The sequence below is a fragment of the Pelodiscus sinensis genome, chromosome 32, assembly GCF_049634645.1.
Source record: "Pelodiscus sinensis isolate JC-2024 chromosome 32, ASM4963464v1, whole genome shotgun sequence".
Lineage (NCBI taxonomy): Eukaryota > Metazoa > Chordata > Testudines > Trionychidae > Pelodiscus > Pelodiscus sinensis.
The window spans coordinates 7,938,583-7,952,944 of record NC_134742.1 but is presented as its reverse complement, the minus strand read 5'-3'; the positions used below and the strand labels follow the sequence as shown (position 1 = coordinate 7,952,944).

Below are 14,362 nucleotides of genomic sequence, written 5' to 3'. Positions count from 1 at the left end.
CAGGGTACGTCTGCTCTGCCCCGTTATTCCGACACAACAATGTGAGTGTCCACACAGCAATTCCTCTATTGGGAAATTAAGTCAAAAGCATCATTCCAGCTTCTGTAACCCTCATTCCACACTAACTAATGCCTCTTCCGAAAGATCCATTTCCAAATGCTGGTCAGGTGGACGCTCCACTGCTGCTATTTCAAAATAGCTGCCCCTCAGGGCCGTTCAAAACCATTACGCCCCAGTGCTCCCTGGGGCTCTACATTAAGGTAGCACATCCCCATTAGGGGAGCCTGTCTCGGATTCATTTTGAGGCTTCCCTGTAGAGGGGATGCTCTTATTTTGGAATGTATCTTCCAGACCAGCTTATTCCGAAATAAGCAGGCAGTGTAGATGCACCCTGAGTGCTTAGGCCCAAGTTTGGGGCCTGGCAGATATTTCGGAGGAATCACTGTCAGTCTGGACTCATCACACTTTATGTAAAGGCTCCATAGAGTCTGAAAAAGAAAAGAGCAGGAGAACATGCCCAGACAGGTGGCACTGACTGATCTAAATTGCAACCTGCCCATTTCCCAGCAGACAAAAGTGAAACTAAACTCTCTGGTCTCTGCAGGAGAAGCCATGGCTGCTGCGACTACAGGAAAGAAGCTCCAGGATGAAGTGACCTGTCCCATTTGCCTGGAGTATTTTGACGATCCGGTGTCTCTCGACTGTGATCACAGCTTCTGCCGAGCCTGCATCACCCAGTGCTGGGGGGGGCTCACTGCAGACGTCTCCTGCCCCCAGTGCAGACGGGCCTTTCCCCAGGGGAACCTCAGGCCAAACAGGCAGCTGAGGAGTTTTGTGGATGAAGCCAGAGAACTCCAGTTGCAGGCAGGGAGGGAACCAGCCCCAGAGAGACTGTGTGAGAAACACCAGGAGCCTCTCAAGCTCTTCTGCAGAGAGGATGAAATCCCCATCTGTGTGGTGTGCGACAGATCCAAGGGGCACCGAGGTCACACCGTGATTCCTGCCGAGGAAGCTGCCGAAGAATTCCAGGTAGGGAAATGCCGACTGTGATCCCTGCCTTCCTGGGACTGAGGAGGAGCAGCTCCCGCCCTGGGAATCTAGCCGATAGGATCAGGGGTGGGACTGCAGGCAGCAGGGACGGCCTGGTGATAGGGCACCGCAGCAGGGACATTGCCTCCCAAGTGCCCCTCGTGGCATGGGGTAGTCCTGCCTCAGTTTCCCAAAAAAGACCCACAGTGGCATTTTGTGTGGCCAGTAACAGCCCTGCTCTCCCAGCCGGGACTCTCAGGACTTTGAGTCTGGAGTTTGCTCTTATCATCCTGAGCAAGATCCAGGGTCTCCTCTGTCTGCTCCAGGGGCCTCCTCCCTCTGGCTTTCCCTGGGCCTGTTTGACATATCTCACGCTGGGTTAGATCCCAGGATCCCTCACCCTGCCCTTCATTGTCCCTTCCTGGGGAGAAGAATTGACTATGTCTCAGGCAGGGCTGACAGCCAATGTTCCTTCTAATATTTTCCATCCATGTGTGGAATAAATTTTGTTCTCTGCACCAATGCATGTGTGTCTGAGCAGCACTCGTAGAAACACCTGCTGCCAGCTGTGGGTGACTGGGTGCTCTGCTAATCAGCTGGGCTGCACTGGAATCTCTCCTGGGTGCTGCCCAAGTGCCCAGCTTACAGGGACCCTGCTGAGAGCTCCTCCCTTGAAAGGGCCAGCCAGCCTGTGCCCAGCTTCCTCCCCACCCACCTCTCCTGAGCCACAGGGACCTATGATTATGTGACCCCAGCTCCCTACGGTAACAAGGTCCGACAATTTCAAACACTCTGAAAACTCTCCCAGTGTCTGTTACTGTGACTCTGTGTCTCTGAACCCATAAACCTGCAGGGCCCTGCAGTCGTGAGTACAGTGCGTGTCTGTGCTGGGCCAGCTCCCCTCCCTCTAGTCCTGAAACTAACAAAAACAGAAACAAAACTAAAAACCTAAACATCTTTGCTGGCAGGACATTACAGAAATGGGTTGAACCAAAAATGATCTATTTTATAAATTATTAGCAAAGCTCACATTTGATTTTTGTTTAGTCACATGAAATGTTTCTGCGTCTCCAGGGAAGGCTCCAGGACCATCTGAAGACTCTGAGAGTCAAGAGACAAAAGCTGCTGGGACTGAAAGTGAGCAGGGAGAAGACCAGCCAGGAATACCTGGTAGGTGCCCGGCATTATGACCCTGCCTTTCTAGCGAGCCAGAGGGAGCTGATCCCGAATCAGACCTAAGGAGCAGCCAGGACAATCTAGTGACCAGATTATTGTTTCCCTTGGTCAGCCGGGGAATGAGCACCGAGAAATCACAATTCATTGTTTTAGCAGGATCCCTCCTTAGAGTTGGGCCCTAAAACAGCCACTTCCACCCTCTGTGAATTTGTGGACTTCTTTAGAAGTGTCAAAGGGAGGTTCCCCTTTGAAAATTGATTGTCTGTGTGAACAGCTGAATTCTATCCAGTGCTTTTTAGTCCAAGTCTTTTACTGACATGGTCCATGGCCCCAAAGGCACAAAGACCACAAGTCGGAAACCACTGTCACACCCACTGTAAACTGAAGCTTCTAGGAATAGCCAACTTAGCCTGTAACAGGATAAACTTAAAAAACAAAAAATAGGCTGGTAGCACTTTAAAGAGTAACACAATGGCTCCGTCTACACTGGCATGATTTTCCGGAAATGCTTTTAATGGAAAAGTTTTCCGTTAAAAGCATTTTCGGAAAAGAGTGTCTGGTTCTTCTTCTTCCAGAAATGGACACAAGCTGAGCGGCAGAAGATTGTGGCCGAGTTTCAGCAGCTGCGGCAGTTCCTGGAGGAACAAGAGCGACTCCTGCTGGCCCAACTGCAGAAGCTGGACGAGATGATAGCAAAGGAAGGGACTGACACTGTCACCAAACTCTTGGAGCAGATTTCCCATCTCAGCGAGCGGATCCGGGAGCTGGAGGGGACGTGTCAGAAGCCAGCGAGTGAATTCCTGCAGGTGAGACTGAGGGGGAAATTTTCCAGCTCCCACCACAGAGACAGGACAGCCCCTAACACAGGGGTTCTAAAACTTGTGATACCGCAACCCCCCTCTCAGCTGTTTGCGATCCCCCGGAGGGTCAAGATCCACAGTTTGAGAAACGCTGCCCTAACAGGTGGGCACAGGAGTCAGAGGTCACCGGGCAGCTCCGTGTGCGCCCTCCTGGCATGGGAATTGTTGTTCTGTGCAGACCCACAGGCACAGAGAGACTAGCGATGGCAAAGCCCCATTCGTTCAGGGATCCATGGCCCTGGGTCCAGGCAAAGTCTAGTTTCCCCTCACTCGCCAAATCCCTCCCTTGGAATTCACAGTGTGTGTCAGGTGGGACTGAAACTCTCTCTCTCTCTCTCTCTCTCTCTCCAGGACGTCAGAAGCACCTTGAGCAGGTAGGTCGCTCTCACCCCCTCACACCTCACAGCGCTGGGGAAACACTGGGCAGTGAAGTTGTCGCTGCCTCTCCCCAGGGCTCCACAGCAGAACGTGTGGGAAGGTCACATCTGGGATTCAAATCTCTGACCCATTTAACCCTGAGGCCCTCGCCCTTTTAGAGACGACTCTGCAGTTACCCAGGGGAAGGCGCAGACTGGCCTGTGGTACATTCTACCCATGTCACCTCCCTGGGGACTGGCTGCCCCAGGACTGAGGGGTGGGACATGGGCCTGTCCCTGCTGGGCGCTGGGCACCATTCAGCACAGGGCAGCAGGGATCCAGGGTCTTTCCTGCCCGAGGGCTGTTTGGAGACCTGTGTGTGTTGTGCTTAAAAGAAGCACCTGGGATCTTTTTCAGGGGGATAAGGCAACAGGCCTCATTTACTGAACATACATAGATCAATCAACACTTTATCATATGCATATGATATATTACACTCACACACTCACACACACAGACACAACCACACTCCATCCTGTTGTTACCAATAGTTGCTCCCCCTAACTGCACTAGCCAGGTGAGTTAGATGGGGGAGGGGTGGAGCCAGGCTTCTGCCTATCCGGATCAATGCTCCTATGTTGACAAGACGAAAATCCGGGGTCCCCCTGCAAGATGCCTCCTATTTATCCCGCTCATGGATCCAGTTAGTCATCACCTCACCTTTATAATACTTCTAAGAAAGTTCTTCCAAGGGCAGGCACTTGCTTCTGGACTCCCAAGGAGTCTGTATGTCCAGTCTTCTTAATGAGCTCACTGCACAGGTATTGTCTTGGGTCTGGCTCCCAGCCCCTCTCCACCTTTGCAACTGCTGCTGGAGGTGCTCCCCTTTCATTCTCCATTCACACCTCATTCATTTCAACAGGGCAATCAAGGAAAGGGGAGAGTTCAAAAGACATTTTTTCTTTACCTTATACAAAGTTTCTTAATACCAGGGATTCTATAAGAAGTCCTACAAGATCTATATATATATAAAGGAAAGTTTCTCTTAATACAAAGTTATATGAGAAATGTTACAGAGATTCTATAAGAACACTTAAAGATATGTCTAAAAGGATAAGATCTTAATACAAAGTTATATGAGAATGATAATATTACAGGGATTTATCCACATGGTTGGGATGAGCTGGGGAGAGGGGAGCTGGTCTGTCAATCTAGTTCAGTGGTCATCAATCTTTTGAAGCACGAGATTACTTTTTTAATTTAAGTGCAATCCTAGATCTACCTCAAACCCAAATAAATTTGCCCCATCTCCTTTATACCCTTTCTCCAAGACCCCACCCTTGCTCACTCCATTCTCCCTCCCTCCCCCATCCTCCCTCCCTTTCACCAGGCTGGGGCAGAGGGTTGGGGGGCAGGCTCTGGTCTTGGATTAAGGGATTTGGAGTGTGAGAGGGGCTCTGAGCTGAGCTTGGGGCAGACGGTTGGGATGTAGGCGGGGGGTCTAGGTGCAAGCTCTGGGAAGGTGTTTGGATGCAGGGGTGCTTGGGGCGGGAGTCTGGGATGCAAGAGGGGTTCATGACTGGGGTAGGGTTTCAGGATGTGGGCTCCAACTGGGCACTACTCACCTCAGGAGGCTGCTGGGGGGTGGTGCAGTGAGGCTAGGGCAGGCTCCATGTCCTGGCCCTGCACCACTCCCCACAGCAGCCAGCAAACTCCATCCCAAGTACTGTTGTGCCCCCTCTCTGCTCTGTGGAAATAGGATACAGGATGAGAGAGCAGGTATCTTGACATCAGCACCCCCTCTTCTCCCTGCCCTGCCCTGCCCTGCCCAGAAAGCAGGAGGCTTCTAGGGGTGGGGAAGGCAGCTCCAAGGCAAAGATAAGGAGACGCAAGGCAGGGGGGGAGGGGCAGCTAAAATGCCAGCGCTTGACAGCCTCTTGGCCAAACCAGTCAGGATCACCTGTCAGAGGCTCCAAGATCTACTGCTTGGTGACCACTGGTCTAGTTCTTTGTGGGCAGATTCCTACAGCCCTGCCCCTGGGAACCTCCCGTCCCTCAGCGCCTGGAGGCCCAGGAGGGAGTTGGCTGTGGAGACTCAAATACCCACTAACCAGAACTTAAGAACTGAGTCACTCAAGGCAGGATCACAGCGGGTCCCAACCTGTGGGAGCCTGGGGATTTAAAGGTGCAGTGACTTTTTTTGTGCACTTTTTTTTCTTAACCAAATTTTTTCCTGCCATGTGAAGGGGAGGTGTTTTTTGTGAAAGTGTCTGGCAACCCTAGACTCTTGATGGTCCGTGAAGGTACTGCAGGGGATCTATGGAAAGTCCAAAAGTAAGGATTGAGCCCATGGCGGTGGACATTGAAATGCTGAGGGAGATTAGAGAGGCTACCAAAATAGAGAATTCTGTAATAATGGGGGATTTTAATTATCCCCATATTGACTGGATACATGTCACCTCAGGAAGAGAAGCAGAGAAAATTTCTCAATGGCTTAAATGACTGCTTCTTGGAGCACCTGGTACAGGAACCCACAAGGGGAGAGGCAATTCTCGATTTAGTCCTGAGTGGAGCGCAGGATCAGGTCCAGGAGATAACCATTACAGGACCGCTTGGGAATAGTGACCATAATATAATAACATTTAACATTCCTGTGGTGGGAAGAACACCTCAGCAGTCCAGAACTCTGGCATTTAATTGCAAAAAGGGGAATTACACAAAATTGAGGAGGTTAGTTAAACAGAAATTAAAAGGCACAGTGACTAGAGGCAAATCCCTGCAAGCTGCATGGAAACTTTTTAAAGACACCATAATAGAGGCCCAACTTAAATGTATACCCCAAATTAGAAAACATAGCAAGAGACCTAAAAAAGAGTCACCGTGGCTTAACCACCATGTAAAAGAAGCAATGAGGGACAAAAAGGCATCTTTTAAGAAGTGGAAGTCCAATCCTAGTGCGATAAATAGAAAGGAACATAAACACTGTCAAACCAAGTGTAAAAATGTAATAAGAAAAGGAAAAAAAGATTTTGAGGAACAGCTAGCCAAAAATTCAAAAAGAAATAACAAAATGTTTTTAAAGTACATTAGAAGCAGGAAGCTTGCTAAAAAACCTGTGGGTCCCCTAGACGATCGAGATATAAAAGAAGCAATCAAGGACGATAAAGCCATTGCGGAGAAGCTAAATGATTTCTTTGCATCAGTCTTCACAGCTGAGGACGCTAAGGAGATTCCCAAATCTGCACCGTCCTTTATGGGTGATGAATCTGAGGAACGGTTCCATATTGAAGTGTCATTAGAGGTGGTTTTGGAACAAATAGAAAAACTTAATGTCAACAAATCTCCGGGACCGGATGGCATTCATCCAAGGGTTCTAAAAGAACTCAAATAGGAAATTGCTGAACTATTATCTGTGATTTGTAACCTATCCTTTAAATCGGCTTCCGTACCTAATGACTGGAAGGTAGCTAACATGACACCAATATTTAAAAAGGGCTCTAGACAAATTCTTTTATTAAAACTAATAAAAGAAAGTTCTTCTTCACACAGCATGTAGCCAAACTGTGGAACTCCTTGCCAGAGGAGGCTGTGAAGGCTAGGACTACAACAGAGTTTAAAGAGAAGCTAGATAATTTCATGGAGGTTAGGCCCATAAAAGGCTATTAGCCACGGGATAGAAATGGTGTCCCTGGCCTCTGTTTGTCAGAGGCTGGAGAAGGATGGCAGGAGACTAATCACTTGATCATTGTCTTCGGTCCACTCTCTCTCTGTGGCGCCTGGTGCTGGCCACTGTCGGCAGACAAGCTACTGGGCTAGATGGACCTTTGGTCTGATCCAGTACGGCCGTTCTTATGTTCTTTTTCTTTTCCTTTTCTTTGTTTCTCCCCCAGGGAGGGGAGGGGGTCCGTGAAATTTTCATGGATTGAAAAGAGGTCCATATGCTTGAAAAGGCTGGGAACCACTGCATTGCCACCATGGGATGTTGCTTCTCCCCAGGTGTGAGAAGGGACAGGCCCAGCAGCCAGAGGAGATGGCTCCTGAACTGGAGAAGCGAGTCCATGGTTTCTCCCGGAAAGTTATTGCGCTGTCGGAGACGCTGAGGGAGTTCAAAGGTACCTTGGGGGGATGGAGGAGGGGAAAGTGGGACTCTGGAAGGAGAATGGCGCAGGTCAATTGGTTCATAATTAGATGATGCTCCCATATAATTGCGGGGTGCATGACACTGGCTTGGGTTCCAAGACACTCAGGCTGATTAATTCAAACCCTTGTTTGTTCAGAAGCAGCCTTTGCAATTTCAGTGAGTGTGAGAGTGAGAAACGCCAGAGAGAGAGAAACACGCCCAGTTCCCTTCTCCTGGGGCATAGGCGAGTCATGGTGCATTTCTCCTGTGATAGCAGGATGACCCCTGACAGTATCTGACCTGTTAGAACCATCCAGATTATACCCGGATGAGTTCTGTTCCAATCTCCTTTGTGTTGGGGACAGTCAGTACCTTGTGTGACTTGTACACGGCTCACACAGGAACTTTCAATTGCTGGAGGGTTTTTGCTGCCCAAGCAATTTTCAAGTTACTCTCTTTTCTGATGTGCACGAATCACTTCTCCACAGGGGGGTTCTGGACGCTCCCTGGCCTGGGCAGGTCACTCTGGGTGTCTGTGCAAACACCTTATGTGAGCAACACATCTGAGTCCTGCAGAGCAACTCAGGAACACAGCACTTTAAGAGCAAGGTCACTGTAGAAAACTTTTCCCTTATGGCAAGCACCCGGCTCACCAGGCCCAAGCGGAGCCAATCAGCATCAATGCTGGGGGGCAATAATTCTTGGTGGGGGCCACTACAAGATTATGGAAAGTGGCCAAGACCCACACTTTGCAATGGTGGGGGTGCAGGGTTTAGGGTGGGTGTTGCATACAGAAGGCCACACAGGGTAAGGGACTGGGCTGCAGGAGATGGTGTGGGGTCTGAGAGGGAGTTTGGGGTGGTGACCTGGGTCGCAGATTGTGGTGTAGGGTCAGGGAGGGGGTCTGGGTGCCGGTGAGAATTCTGGCCTGGGGGAGAAGTGTAGGAGGGGGGTACAGGTTCGGGGAGGGAGCTGTGACCTGGGAGAAGGGGAAAAGGGTGGTGCAGACTGCAGAGGGTGTGGGTGGTGACCTGGGGCAGGGGAATGGGAGGAGGTGTGGATGTAGGAGAGGATTCTGGCCTGGGGGAGGGGTGTAGGAGGGGCTACAGGGTCTGGGAGGGAGTTATCACCTGGGACAGAGGGTAGAGAGTGGGGGTGCAGGAGAGGCTGGGGTGCCAAAGGCAGCTCTGCCTCACCCCCAAGGCAGGCTGAGCTCCCTGCCTGCTGCAGCCCCAGATCACATTAAACTGCAGACTGCTCCCTCCATGTGGCTCTAAGGCTTGTGCTACCTGCCAATCGGAGCTGAGGGTTGGGCTGGGGGTGGAGAGATCACATGAAGCCCCCCCCCCCCCACTGCAGAGCCCAGAGCCGCAGGGACTGAGCTTTAAACCATGGCAGCTGCGTGTGCCTGAGAGTCCCGGGATTGGGGTCCCCAGGCCGGATTTGGGGGCTTGGTGGGCCAGATCTGGCCCCTGGGCCGTATATTGTCCAGCATAAATACCCAGGTTCAGTCTCCAATCGTGTAGAGAGCAACGACCCTGGTCCCAGTTCTCAGCACTTCCCCTACTAGCCAAGCCGAGGGAGAGAAGGAGACTCATGGATGGTCACAACCTTCTGGCCCAAATTCAGCAAAATCCCTTCGTTTTGGCCCCTGCGTCTCTCCCAGCCAGAGGGCTGCAGGGCGGGTGTCCCAGGGCCGGGGCAGACTGGCCTGGCGAGATACCGGGAATTTCCCCGTTGGCCGAAGGGCCGAATGGCGGCTGCTGAAGGAGGAGGGGGAAACCCGGCAAGCGGCTCCTGGAAGCAGCTGCCGGAGTTGTGGCTCTGCACGGCCCTTTCTCCCCCATCCCCTCCCCACTCCAGAGGTATGGCGAAGGAGGGGCGGCGGGACAGTTACCTCTGCCCCCTAGTGCTGTGCTAAGGGGTGGGCCCCGGGCTGGGGTGAGTCCAGGAGCTGCCCTCTGGCTACATGCTGCTGCAGCTGAGCCAGTTCTCTTCAAACTGCAGCTGAAGCAGCCAGCTGGGTGGGAGGAGCAGTAGTTTTCAATCAAGGCTGCCCCCCCCCACCCTGATCTCCCCCAGCCAGCCCCGCTGTCCCCGACCCTTCCCGTCCCCTCCAGCTCTGCTTTCTTCCAGGTGCCCATCCCCCAATCTCCCCCGGCCAACCCCGCTGCCCTTGAGCCCCCTCCGCCAGCTCTGCTTCCCGCCGGCTGCCCCCCCGATCTTTCCCAGCCAGCCCCGCTGCACCCGAAGCCCCCCTCCCACCAACTCTGCTTCCCCCCCCCTTCCTCCCAGCCAGCCCTGCTCCCCTCCTGGATGGTCCCTTCCCCCCACCCCCATCAAGTGTGTCCAGTATTTTTTTTAGACTACCTGGTAACCCTAATCAAGGGACCAAAGTGCCAAAAGCTGCTTTGATGCCAAAGTCTCTGCAGGGCCTGGGCCTAGGCACCGACAAAAGGCGGGAAGTGAACAAGGCCTGAGTGTGTCTGTCACAGGACAACCCGGCTCTGGGCTCCCCGTGCAAACCTGAATCTCCCCTCTCCTCCCCCAGACACTCTGCCGGATGCACTGGAGGGACCCCTCAGCCTGTATAGACCAGGTGAGCTGCCTCAGGCCTCGTGCCCCCCTCAGAGCCAGGCCTGCTGTCAGGCGCAGTGCGGTGCCAAAGGACAGGCACCGGGGCAGGCTGTTTAGCACCTCTGGCCAGGCCCCAGCCATGGGAACAGAGCCACAAACTGCCCCTCCCCCTGCTTTCACCGGCACCGGGGCCTCCTCCTGCCCCCAGACGCCTCCTCCTGAGCCACCCCAGAGCCCCAGCCCAGAGTCCAACCCTCCAGCCCAGAGCCCTTTATCTCCAGGAATCCCCAAGGGTATGTCTACACTACAAAGTTAATTCGAACTAACAGCCGCTACACATACAAACCACTAGTTCGAACTTAATTCGAACTAGCGGAGCGCTTAATTCAAACTAGGTAAACCTCATTCTATGAGGACTAACGCCTAGTTTGAATTAAGTAGTTTGAATTAAGGGCTGTGTAGCTACTTAATTCGAACTAGTGGGAGGCTAGCCCTCCCCAGCTTGCCCTGGTGGCCACTCTGGGCACCACCAGGGAAACTATTCTGCCCCCCTCCCAGCCCTGGAGCCCTTAAAGGGGCACAGGCTGGCTACGGTGCCCGTGCCAGGTGCAAGCCTGCCAGCACCCAGCCAGCAGACCCTGCACCTGGCACGGCACGAGCTAGCCACCCGCTGCCACCCAGCCCTCCCCCTCTTCCCGGGACCAGGCTGGCGGCTCATGGGAGCCTGCCCAGGTCCGCAAGAGGCGGGCGCCCGCCTGGTTTAGTGAAGACCTCATCCACAACCTCCGCACTAGGCACAGGAAAGTGGCCGTCTAGGGCAGGAGAGCTGCCAGCCTGGCCACCCAGGAGCAGGTTTGCATGAAAATCAGGGTGGTCCAGTGAGACCCCCAACCCTGTGCCCTGAACTTAGAATGGCCGTACTGGGTCAGACCAAAGGTCCATCTAGCCCAGTAGCCTGTCTGCCGACAGCGGCCAACACTAGGTACTCTGGAGGGAATGGACCAAAGACAATGACCAATCCATTTGTCTCGTGCCATCCCTCTCCAGCCTTCCACAAACAGAGGCCAGGGTCACCATTTCTACCCCCTGGCTAATAGCACTCCATGGACCCAACCTCCATGACTTGATCTCACTTCCCTTTCAACTCTGTTCTAGTTGTAGCCTTCACAGCCTCCTGCAGCAAGGAGTTCCACAGGTTGACTCTTTGCTTTGGGAAGAAGAACTTTCTGTTACTAGTTTGAAGCCTGCTACCCATTCCTTCCCCTTGTTCTCTGGGGAAGGGAGTGGGGAGGTCCAAGAGGGGAGTTTCTCTTCCCCCCAGTGACTGACGGGCTGTGCCCAGCATGGACTCTGGGGCACGTGGGGACATTGCTCTTTCTCCTGCTCCCAGCAGAGGACCCAAGAGTCCATGGGAGGGTCCCTGCTCTGCCGGGGGAAGGGATGGATCAGACCCCAGAGCACCAGGGCCCGGGGTACAGACAGGGGCAGCCCTGGGCTCATGGCAGGCAGCTGGGGAGCTGCTGAGAGCAGAGTTCTGGTCCTGTTCCCCTTTTCCTCTCCCCCCGTGTGAGCTCAGTTTCTCTCTCCCTCCGCCCAGCCCCCACTGGGACCCCCCTCAGGTCCCTGGGGCCCCTCTTCCTTCTGTCACCCCTGAGTCAGCCTCCTGCCATGGCTGGGACAGAGACACCCCTGTTCCCTCCGCACGGCACCTGGGCACCCCCAGTGCAGGACTCGCCTTGTTCAGCCTCTTCCCGCCCAGCCCAGCTGGGGCCAGTCCCTGCCCCTCCCTGCTGACTCTGCGGGGTCTGGGCACTGGGCCGGAGGCTGAGCACCCTGGTGTGGGGCAGGTCGGAGCTCAGCCCAGAGCTCCAGCGCGGCAGGAAGGGAGCCGAGCCCAGACGTGCCGTGTGGGGGAATCACAAACCCTGCCCAGAGGCAGCTGGGACCCAGGGACATTTCAATGGGGAGGGGCCCAGCCGAGGGCAGGGCCTGGATCCAGCCAGCCCTGACCAGGCAGTTTCCATCCCGTCCCTCTGGGGTCCCCGGCCCTCTGGGGTCCCCGGCCCAGAGTTGCTCATCCAGGGAGAGGGGGCAGATTCCCAGTGTCAGGGCCCCTCTGATCCCTTCTCTCTGCCACAGCCCCTCCCTGCTGGGGAGTGAGCTGCCCCTTGGGCTGGGCAGAGACCTCAGGGCTGCTCCCCACTCAGAGCCGGGCGCCCCTGGAGGCAGGAGAGTCCCTGAGTCACTGCCCAGCTGGGGCAGATTCTGTCCCTGACGCCATCGACCCCCCCAGGGCCGAGCTCTGCCCCTCACGCTCTGATTCTCCCCCAGCCAACGTGACTCTGGATTCAGACACGGCGCATCCCCAGCTCGTCCTGTCGGAGGATGGGAAACGTGTGAGACTGGGAAACACACGGCAGCCACGGCCCGACATCCGGGAGAGATTTGACAGTGTGTCCTGTGTACTCGGCCGTGAGGGCTTCACCTCAGGGAGACATTACTGGGAGGTGGAGGTAGGGGGTGGGCAATACTGGGCTTTGGGGGTAGCCAGAGAGTCTGTGATCAGAAAGGGAGGGATCAGCCTGAGCCCCAAAGAGGGGATCTGGGCTGTGGGGTGGTGGTGGAATCAGTTCCGGGCTTTCACTGACCCTGCAACCCCCCTGCCCCTGAGCCCCCCCCCGCAGGATCCGGGTTTGTCTGGACTGTGACTGGGGGCTGGTGACATTTATTGATGCGGCTGCCAAAGCCCCGATCTTCACTTTCCCGCCGGGCTCCCTCCCTGGGCAGAGCATCCGACCCTGGATCTGGGTGGGGTGGGGCACAAACACCGAGCTCCGACTGTCTTCCTGACAGCAGCCCCTCTGGCCTCACACACCCCAGTCTGTGTGACCCTGGAGGACTCCCCTGTACCCAGACCCTGGCTCCTCACCTCTATGACCCCTGGAAGCTCCTTCCCCTCCCTCCCTGCAGCTCCACTTAAGGGAGGTGGAAGGACAGAGGAGCAGACAGGCCCTGAAGGGCAGAGCTGGAGGCTGGATAGAGACAGAACTAGCAGCCTTGCTGGGGACAGGCAGAGTTCAGATCAGGTCACACAAATCATCCACCCCCATGGCTCTGCCCCTCACTAGTCCCCTCTCCCCTCCCCCACCTTGGGGCTCTGGGGGCCAGCTGGGCTCAGGAAAGCAGCCGGCCCCAGCTCCTGAAGCTGCTGCCTGCTGGGAACGTTGCTCTCCCCTGCAGAGCTGGAGACAAGGAGCAAGCTCCAGGCGGGGGCTGGGCTATTGCAACGCTGAACGGCGCTGCCTGGAATTGTAGCTGCCCAGAAAATCCCTGGCACGACGCTGCGAGCCCCCAGCCTGAGTGACGGGGGATGGGAGTGTCTGGGACAAGCCAGCAGGCCCGGCAGGGAGCTGCCTGAGCTAGTCTATGGGGGGCGCTCACCAGGGAACATCAGAGCAGCCAGACTGGGTCAGACCAAAGGCCCATCCAGCCCCGTGTCCTGTCGGCCCCCAGTGGCCGGTGCCAGGTGCCCCAGAGGCAGTGAACAGAACAGGGACCATCCAGTGACCCCTCCCCGTCACCCATTCCCAGCCCCCCACACACAGAGGCAGGGACCCCTCCCTGCCCAGCCCCTGTGTAACTTTTGTGTCGGGAACTGAGAGTGAATCATTCGCTTTAATAAAATGTTTCCATCTGCTCCTGTCTGGTTGCTCTCTGGTGTGTTCCCCCCTCTAGGAAATGGATTGTTGCCGCAAAGGGGGATTTCTTGCTCAAGAAATCGCTATGGCTAAACTGGCCATCAGAGCTTTCTTGCGCAAGAGGGCGTCCACATCTCTTGTGCAAAAGCACATGCCAGTGTAGACGCGCTCTTGTGGAAGACTTTTTGGGCAAGAACTCTTCCGCAAAACAGTTCTTGCGCAAGAAGCTGCCAGTGTAGACATAGCCTGAGGGACACAGGAGTCAGAGTAAGAAGTCCTACAGCTTGGCAATATTTTGAAACCATTTTGAAATAACTACATGCTGTGTAGAGGTGGACTAACTTATTTCAAAATAAAGTTGCAGTGTAGACACAGGGGCTGTCTCTACACTGGGCCACTTATTCCGGAAAATCAGCCGCTTTTCCGGAATAAGCTGCGAGCTGTCTACACTGGCCCTTGAATTTCCAGAAAAGCAACGACTCTCTACTGTACAAAATCAGCCGCTATTCCGGAAAAACTATTCTGCTCCCGCTCGGGCATAAGTC

The 14,362-nt window shown here is 54.6% G+C and overlaps 1 pseudogene; it reads left to right on the top strand.

Annotated features, from left to right (window-relative positions):
• The first annotated feature begins 442 nt into the window (after positions 1-442).
• LOC142823241 (zinc finger protein RFP-like) lies at positions 443-13,815 on the top strand (annotated as a pseudogene).
• Positions 13,816-14,362: the final 547 nt, after the last annotated feature.